Raw genomic sequence first — 9,952 nt, 5'->3', positions numbered from 1 at the left:
GGAGGGAACGAAGCGCAAATCCTCGCAGGGGCAGCTTGTTGCTTGAAGCGGGCGCCGGTGCCGCTTTTCCTGGAGGCTGGGGAAGAGGCGCGTCCCTCGCCCGGTGACAGGAGAATCCGCCTTCCCCGTTATTGCTCCGCGGAGTCGCCGCGCGCCCCGCGGGGCGGGGCCTGGGAAAACATCTGGCCTTGACGTCACCGCGGGCCACATCCTGCGCCGAGCAGGTTAGCGGCGCGCGCGCCCGCCGGAGCCGCCAAATGAACGGGCGCGTCCCATTGGCTGGCGGCGGGGTCGTGCGCGCGCCCATGCCCCGCGGCGGGAGCGCGCCGAGMCCCCCGGCCCGCGCGGCCGCAGGTGCCGGAGCCGGAGGAGAGGGTTGAACGGGCACCAGGGAAGCGCCGTGAAACCCGGGCGGCCGCAGAAGGGAGGGAAGGCGCTTTCCTTGGAGCCGCCCTACCGCACGGATACTAATAGGTCAGGACAGGCTTAGTGAAGTGTGAGGGAACACATGGCTGAGGTCACCTGCCTGCCTGGCGGGCYTCTCCCGGTTATTCAGGGGTACAAACGAAAGCAACTGGCTTYTTGTGGTTGTTCCCGTTTCGCCCAAGATGCGGCTCAGGCCCTTTCAGGGAGGTCACTGGGTTTAGTGTGCAGCAACTGGGTTAAAATAGCGGATCTGAAAGTGGTTAGTCTGTGCTGGACCTACCTTTTGCTGGAACATGTGCTCTGAACTATTTCCTGTGAAAGTTCTGTCTTTAGTGCAGAGGAACATTCTCTCTGAGACAGACTGTGTTGAAACCAGAAGGGTTTCCAAAGAAGTGTTTTTTTGTTTTGTTTTTTAAAGTTGGAAAGTTGTGGAGTTTGAGGGGGTGTTGGAGGAAGTCAGCATCAATTGCAGAAGCCTAAATATTTTTGGTTTAAGTTTGGTTTATTCAAACCAAAGTTGAATAAAGCTTTAGTTTCCTATATGTCCCAATGCCCTGCTCAGGAGCAGCCTGTGCTCCCCTGCCGTCACGCCATGTTCTAGGTTGTCCTGCAACATGTCCCCTCTGGAGCAGGCGGCAGGTGAAGCCCTTGGGTCTCCCTTTGGTCTCTGTGTCCCTCCTGGAGCCAAGACATGGTCCCGCTGGAGCAAGGGCCAGCACTCACCACCCTTCTGGGAGGCTGTACTTGCAGCCTCGGCGGAGCCAAATTCCTTTGGCAGTGTCAGTTTTGCTGAGTGTGTCTATATTCCTATACGCTTCCACTTTCCAAACTAGAAGACCTTGAGTGTGGGAATTCCCTTTTTTTTTTTTTTTTTCTTTTTCCCCCCCCCCCCCCCCCCACCAAATGAAAAAGTAAACTTCACTGAGGGAAGGTATTTGAGTGGTTCTGCCAGGGATGGGGCTGCTCACAGGGCGCACCTGCAACCCCGGGGTGGCTGAGGGAAGGCACAGGCCTTCCCGCCCTCCCRTCGCCATCTTGGAGGCAGGACAAGGCTGAGTTTTGACACCAGGGTTTAAGCCCCGGGAGAATCTCTTGGCAAAGGGGTGCTAGGAGTGTGTGGRGGCTGCTGGGGCTCTCCTACCACTCCTCTCGGCTGCCTCATTCCCGCTTGCTGCTGCTGTGTTCTCTGTGTCTCCATTGCGTCATGTCATCTCCATCGCCACAGGCAGGTGGTGTGAGGAAAGACCTGCTGGGACAGCCGCTACTCCTGATTGGCTGCCCTGGCCTCTTTCTGAGCCCACCGGTGCTGGGCAGCCAATGGGAGCAGAGCTTACATAGCTGCATGTGGGCAGATCTGCCCCAATGCCTCATGACATGGCGGCCAGGCCAGAGACCCAGCTTGGCSCTCGGGCCTGTGGCCGGCCACCAGCCGCCTCCCTCAGCGAGGAACGGGGCCGAGCTACCTCCCTGCGTGGTGCCGTGCTGAAGGGCCTCTCCCTTGCCGAGGAGCCAGTCTCTTACATGAATGCTACGGGAAGAGCTCGTGGCGAGCCATGGGCCAGAACAGAGCCAACACGTTGGTGTGACCTCGCGTATCTGCCCGGCCGTGTGCCCATCGCTGTCTTTGTGGTGAGCTTATTTCCCCAACAAGTGGAAAAGAGAGATTTTGGTAAGTTTACACTCAATCCTACACTCACCTCTGTGGAGCATCCTGCAGCTGTTGACCCTTCTCACTTCATTCAGATCATTCATGAGCTGAATTTTGCAACTGAGGTTACCAAAATCGTTTAATAAACACAGCCCTGCCCTCCCCTTCAGTTTTATTTGGCTGGGGAGTTGCAGTGCTCTCAGCTGCGGGTGTTMTACAGACTGAAGGCAGGATTTTTTTTTCCCACTGTTATGGTGCTATTTTTCCATTTAGCCAGATAATTCCATCTGGTTGTGGCACTTTTTTTCTTTTTAAATATTTAGTGTTTTCTTAACACGTAATATAGAGTTGTGTTTAGCAACAAATGCAGCAGAATAATTTAAAATGGAATCCACCCCATTCTGCCTCTCCCACAATAGCTCATTGCCTTAAATTATAGGATTAAGAACTTCCAAATTGCTTTGTGTAATGGAGCGGGTTTTACAATAACAAAAACTTCAAATTGAATGTAACAGAGTTCTTATGCAAATGCCAGACTTGCTTCAAAACCATTTGATATTTAGCCACAAAAAAAAGTGATGGCAAGTTTTTTGTTTTTGTTTTTTATAGCTGGTATAAAAGCTGCTGTATTAATTACAAAGTTAACTTAATATCATATCTTTATAAAACAAATGACAGTTGAAGTCTGTAACATGCAAAATTAATACACATGTTCAGCTTGAAGTGGGAATCTTATGGGTGGAAGAAATTTTAACCAAGAAAAAAATTGTCCCRTTTAATGCGATAAATGCACAATTTTATGGTAGCAGACACTTCATCAGCACTTTTCCTGTGTGTTTTTGTTTTCATACACTTCTGCTTTATATCTAGTGAGTCAGAGCCACAAAAAGTGTAAAACTCTGGTGTTCTGTGGATTTCAGTGAAGTTATGTTATTTTCCAGCATCCCAGGAAGCCATYCGTGAGAACGGAAAAAGTGAAGGCCATGCAGTCCCTCTTCCCGTTTCAGTTCCTACGTAGTAGTTGGAAGATGAAAAGATGTAATTTCATTTTATTTTGTCTCCACAAATAGTGCCCAGTCCAAACGACCCCAGAGAAACAGATGAAACGGAAAGGATGAAAATAGCGGACATCTCTGGTCGGGTTCCTGTGGTATCTGTCTTTACAGTCCTGTGTTGTTGTATTTATTTCTGCTTTTCTGGTTGTTCCTTAGCAGCTCTGTGGTTTGAGGAGCTGCTTTGTTTCTGGACACTGTCTCTGCTAACAAGGATCCAGCTGCATCTCTGCTTTTTTGCCTATCACAAGGCCAATTTTCTGCTGTACTCCAGAACTCGTGTGGTAGCCAGGCTGTTGCTTCTTGAGCTCATCTTTGGGCTTCTGCCCAATTTCGGTTGTTTTGCTGATGTCAAATTAACAATTAGGCAGAAGTGGTAGAAGGTAGGAAGAAATGGAGGAAATGAAAAGGTTTCCTTCTGTTGAGCAATGCTCTCTATTGCATGCTTGTACGCTGCTGTTTCTCCAGGGTTGTTGGTAAGCCTAACTAAGAGCCAAATTCAGAAGTATACCCACATTTTCAGGATCTCTTTAGCTCATTTTATTTTTGRGAAATAATTATGTCATTTGTTTGCAAGCAGTTGCTTAAATTCATATTGACAGGGCCAAACAATCTTCAGGCATCGAAGGCTATTTTAGGTTAAGACTCTAGTGGCTTAAATGTCACAACCGTTTTGCAAAGGGCAGAGGAAAAGCCTGGCTGTCAAAAAAAACCTCAAGAAATCTTTTGTCTTTATATGTGATGCCTGAAAGTTGGCACTGGTCACAGGTTTCACAAACGCTTGTGTGTGTGATGCCACTGGGATGGTGGAACTTACCTTATGAAGCTGTAGCACTGGCGTTTGCATGGGAGCTCTGCAGGGGTCTGTGTATCACCTCAGAGTCTCAAGAGGGTCTTGTGATCTTTATGGTTTCAGCTATATGAAGATACCAAGATGAGGCTGTTTTTTTAACCACCTCTTTGGAGTAGTTACCAAAGAGAACGTTTGTGGCAGCTTACGCTAGAATGAACACCTCWCTGTACTAGCACATAGGCAGGGTGATGTACACAAATGCTAGCACATATATGGGCTTAAAGCACTTCCAGAGAGGGCTGCTCATAGGAACCAAGGTGTAAAAATGCTTGTGGACTCTGCAGTGCCTCTGTTCCCCAGTGTCTTTGTCGACCAGGATCTGTACATGTTGCTGGCAGCCACATGTTCCCAAGGGCAGCGTTGTGGGTAGGGAGACCTTGCTTTTCTGTGACGTTCAAGTTGTGCATTCAGCAAAGCTGAGTCTGCTGGAATGGGATTTTAGGCAGCAGTGCATCCTGTGTGGCCAGCACAGGAAGCAGGAATGCTGGAATAGAATGAGGGATGTTGCCGGTGCCATTTCTAGCTTGGCTAAATCCAAGCATGTCATGAAACTGCTTTTGGAAAATGTCCCATCTGATTTCCAGAATAATTTGATGGCTTCTGTGGGCAGTCCTAGACTTCTAGCTTTTTGAGTATTGTCCTTCCTTGGTGCCAGCAGCGAGTGCTAGAGAGGAGCTGCTGTAATTAATGACAGCAGACAGCAGCAAAAAATCAGCATGGCACAGCTAGATGAATGAATGGGAAAATGAAATATGAAGGAAAAGCAAAAAACTTGAGAAGCATTTTGTACTTTTGATGGAAGGGGTGCTAGAAAAGACAATGTTCATGTACTGTACTATATCAGTTTCTGCTATCATGGATACCATGGGAAAGGGACACAATATAGATATAAAAACATTTTTGCATTCGAAGAGTGCTTCAGCTTCTTACTTTATTTGCATTTGCTTTCTTTGTGACCAGGATGTGTCCCGCAGGCATGATGAGCCATGGGGCAGGGCTCCTGCAGGGTGTGGGAGCATTTTGGACAAGTGAGAAAAGCCAAAGGCACTGCTGCTTTCACTGCTTTGTCCTTCTCTGTGACACAGCATGAAGTGATAGCCCGGGTGGTAGAAACGTGCCGTGGTGACAGCGCATGCACGTGGCTAGATCTCTGTTTAACTGATGTTGTGGGAGGACTCTTAGTGAGGCTGTCCACACTACTGCAACCTCTAGGTGTGCGAGTGCGTTCAAGCTGAAATGGGACATGGGGGAAGACATTTTTTTAAAAAATATGTATGTATATATRTTTTTCTCTCTTTTCTTCTAAGGGGAGAAGAGGCGAGGGGGAAGACTCAGTGAAACCATTGCTGCTTGCCCAGGAAATGTTTTATTCCCATGCTTTTATTTTAGAATACAACCATGATTCTTCTTTTCCTCAATTTCCTTGATGAATGTTTCCCACATACCATTCTACCACAGTATTTAGTAAGCAGAAAGATATGTTTTGAAATCTGAGACTTATTTTTATATTATTTTTAATTTTTTTTCCATTTATTAGCCTTTCTTGACGCTCCATAGAGCAAATCAGGACTTTCCTGAACAAATCTATATGCACTTGTGTGTWCCGGCACATATAGGATGCCTCTGTCTTCCCTCCATCATGCAGCTCCCTTGAGCTTTGCGTGTGCAGGTGGCATTGGTGCTGGCACCCACGTGCCTCTTAATCACATGATGCTTCTTCATTTCTGAGACTGGATTTTCCAGACTGGAAAACCTAAAGGCAGGAGCGGAGCACATCACTGCGACACAGAGCTGAGTCAAGGAGTTGAGTTCTTGAATTTCTTTTTTCATCCTCCTTTTACTCTTCTGAAAATTCTAATTTTCATGAGGTTACTGTCTGTGTGCTATAGGAGAGCAAAGCTGTAGGGCTGTGTCAATTCATAGACTTCCAAGCATGTGAATAATATGTCGTGTCCAGTGCTCCCGAGACATCCAACCATAACAAATCAGCAACTGTACCAGGGAAAGGATTTTTTTTTTAACTGTTGGTATAGAAACTTAAGAATTTGGGAAAATTTGGCTTTCCTGCCGTAAAAAAATCGTAGAACTTAAAATGATGAAAGCCAGGTCTTCATGCGGTGTATGAAAGCCAGGTCCAAGAGAACCTGGAAAGTTGCTTCTTTTAAAAAGAACATCAAATTGAATAATCTTCATCAGGGAAAAGGAGGATAGAAGATGCCCTGGTTTAAGTATGTCAGACATGGAAAGCTAAAATACAAGAATGATAAATTTTTCAGACTCTGTAACAGGAGCTTGGGATTTGGGTCAGATTTTGCCAGTTACAAAGCAGAAAGTGATGAAGCCAGAGGCTGTGTTGAAACTAATCACTTCCACTGGATTTAGTCCCACTAAGTCTTTCTTTTGAGATATGTTTAGCTCATTTTAATATTGGCTTTGGTCTTGTCATTTTGATCATCTCTGAGAGATCTTTTTTTGTTATTTTTTCTTTTTTAAAGGAGCATAAACATAGAGGAAAGCATAACCAGTAGAGGAAATAGGACAGAGGAGAGAGAAATTAATTTGGTACTGCTTGACTGAAAGGCAGATGGACAGACTGAGGTGGGTTTTTCACAGCTCTCCGATGTCAGAACTGAGGTGAAATTGGTGAAAAAATGTCTGAATGTGTGTGGGTGGTTGTTGGTGTGTCTGCATCTTCCTATGGGCTGTGAGATATCAAGTGAAAGTAATTTTTGTTGCAGTCTCAAGTGGCCTGTATATTTGTTTGTTTCCCTAACCAGAGCCTTTGAAGAAAYGAGCTGTAACCCAAAATGCTCTTGCAGCTGGAAAGAGGATTTTGGGAGAACGGGAGCCATCTCAGCAGCATGCGAGAGCCTATCTTTGCTCTCGGACTGGGAGAACCCCGTCCACCTCTGGGCAGGAGCGTGTGGCACTGGTGYCTCCTGATCCAAGCTGGACAGAGGACTTGCAGAGGATCCCACCACAGGAGCTCCACCTAGGCCACGGCAGAAGCACGGTGAGTTTAAGCAAGCGTAGCAAGTTAAGGTGTTTATCTGCACACAGCTCATCTCCGTTACAAACTGAGCTCTAMGTGGTGAATCTTCGTTTTATTCCTGTGTTTAGGCAGCATTTTTACCCATCTGACTCTACCAGATATGTGCATATCCACCAGGCACATGCSCAAGTCAAAGTGTAATAACTAAAATGATCAAATCTGTGTCTTACCTGCTGGGCGTAGGCAGCACTGCCAGAGGTTGTGCAGCTCTCCCARGAAGCCATGCTGAGAGTGGCCATGGGGCTGCACTGCTTTTGGACAGCACCTGGGCATAGGTCCAGGTGATAGGGAGGGATAGGGGACAGTCTGCGTGGAGGTCACTTTCCCTGATCCCACCTCCAAGAGCAGTGCTCCATTTTGGCTCTTCCTGCCAGGGCTTCCTTGACTGCTGGTCTGCTCTGCATTTCTTGGCAGCAACATGAAGTTTGCCTGAATGGATGAGATTTTTTTCCTTTGGCAGCACTATCAGTTCTCCTGCAGCCGGGAGCTTTTACTGCCACTTCTGCAAAGGAGATTTAAGCAGAAGATAATCCTGCTCCTCGAAGCAGGGCCTGATAAGCTAAGCCAACCTTTTTCTCATCTGTGAACGTGCAGTGTTTCCCTGCCTTAAACTGCTGTAAACTCAATCATTGTGTCTCCTGTGTATTTAACACGTGTGCTAGCATAAATACAGAGCTTATATAGGTCCTTCCAAACAGAACACGTTTATGAAGCCCTATTCACCTTTTCTTTCCCSTTCTTCTTTATTACCCTTGTTTGCAGTGTATTCAAGCTACCAGTAAAGACTGATGTCTGGTCTGTGTCTCTTGCTCCTTAGCCACTGTGCTGGCATCTGGCATCTTCATGACAGTCTTAAGGCTGTTCATAATTTTTACAGCAAGCATCCTGCAGTGTGCATATCAGCCTTACAGATACCTAAATCCAGATTTCTTTTTCTTTTTTTTTTTTTTTTTTTTGGCTGAGAAGGATGTGTTTATTCCATAGCAATTCATAGGTTCCCAAACTTGTTCCGCATGGGAAGCTAGTATAAACTAGAAAGCTGTTTTCTGCAGCACAGCCAGGCAACATTGTTGTTCTGGGATGAGAACTGTGCTACCCTTGTGTATTATTTAAGAATCTGGTGCTTGTATAGTCAGAAATATCCAGCTACTGGTAAAAAAAGATTTATATATATAGATAGAAAAGGGCTTCAGTATATTGTTTGACRCCTGGAAAGTAAATACTTTTGAATGACACAGTTGATCAGTTTATACCATTASAGTAAAGCAGTTTGGATGTTGTCATGTGGAGACAGATTTCAAGTTCCTCTGATGTTTTTTGTTTGTTTTTCCTGGTAATACTAGATGACGATGGCATTACCTAGAGATTACATTATTTTCTCCTGTCTGAGTCAGTTCCTGATACAGAAGACTTTTCTCATCTTTAAATGAAGTAGAGCAGTTGCAGAAATGTGTCATCAAACTACCGCAAAACTCAATTTGTGAAGTATAGGAATCATCTCCATTCTAAGCACTGTGCAGAAATTCAGGGATATTTCCAGGAAATCCAAGCAGTGGGAGAGAGGATGTACATTTTATTGAACATAGGAGTAGCAGCTGGCGCCAGGAGTGGGCCCACAAGTCCCCCCTGTCTCCCAGGACATCCCAGCAGAGCAACACTCTCCATTTTTCTGGGGCTTTAGGTGCACAGAGGTTTTGAAAACTGTGTTGCTTATTTGGGAACCTTTGCACAGAGATCTTTGACCCTCTTCATTTTATAATTTCCTGGCTGAGACTCCTTCCTTATAACCTAAAAGGAGTTTCATTTCTTCTAAAGAAGAGACAAGTACTATAGGAGTGATGTGAGTGATGTGAGCATTTTGGGAGCTCTGGGACAGTTTTTTCCACTTATATGAATATACTGGGAGATGTCTAAGCTGTAAACACTTGAAATCCCATAATAACCCTGAGGAGAGGCTTACCATACCAATCATGTCACTGACACTGGCTTGCTAAGACTTTACCAGGATCAGGAAAAGATTTTCCACAGTAAGGGTTTGCCCCAGGAGTTGCCCTTAGCATTTCCAACATTTGTCATTCCAGCTGATGATCCCATGTCTAGGGAGGAGCATGTGCTCTCTCTGTAAAGCAGACTTACCAAATAGCTGCTTGATGCAAACTGAACTGTTCAGCAGAGACAAACCATAAAACCTCTTCCTCTCTTCCCTTAAGTGTTTAGTGAGATGGTTGCTGTAATTCTCATGACCCTTTAGTGTTATTGTTTGTACACCATCCTGTTTCCTACCCTGATGACATCAAAGGCACTTGGCCCATAAGATTTCAGAGATGACAGCAAGTGCATAAAGAGGTATTCATACTGAAGGAAAGACAATCTGGATCTCATTAGAAGATAGGAACCGATCCAGTTGAGACACAGATTTTGCTCAGGGGAAAAATCTAGTCCCATTCCTTTGCAAGATTTAGATCTCTCTAGTTTAGGGTTTTTTTTTTTTTTTAATGGAAATCAGGCTTATTCTTTCTTGTTGCCTGCTTAATATGCTTTGAGCTTGTTCTGCAAGTTCAATCAAATTTGTCAGCACAAGTTAAACAAATGATTTCATAGGTGGCCCTTTAAAGTAGGTGAGTGACTAGAGGACAGTTACTGATGGGGAAACTGCACCCATAGACTTCACAGTCATAGACTGCTAGGGAGTTCTTATTGGTCTATAGATTGTTTAGACAGGTAATAGTGAAAATCTGCAGTTTACTGGTTGGTTTCCCAATTCATGGAATAGTTCCATTTCCTGAATATAGCAGGAGCAACATGGATTTCCAATCTGTAATTTGTGCTGTTGCAAACCAATTGTGCAAGCTAGAATTTACTCTCAGCAAATGTTTTTTTAATAAACTTTAAAGTTTGCCCTTCAGAGCATTTAGCATTTA

Source organism: Nothoprocta perdicaria, unplaced genomic scaffold, assembly GCF_003342845.1.
Source record: "Nothoprocta perdicaria isolate Ctin4 unplaced genomic scaffold, notPer1 scaffold_113, whole genome shotgun sequence".
NCBI classification, from domain to species: domain Eukaryota; kingdom Metazoa; phylum Chordata; class Aves; order Tinamiformes; family Tinamidae; genus Nothoprocta; species Nothoprocta perdicaria.
The sequence above is the reverse complement of the archived record's forward strand: the minus strand, read 5'-3'. Positions refer to the sequence as shown.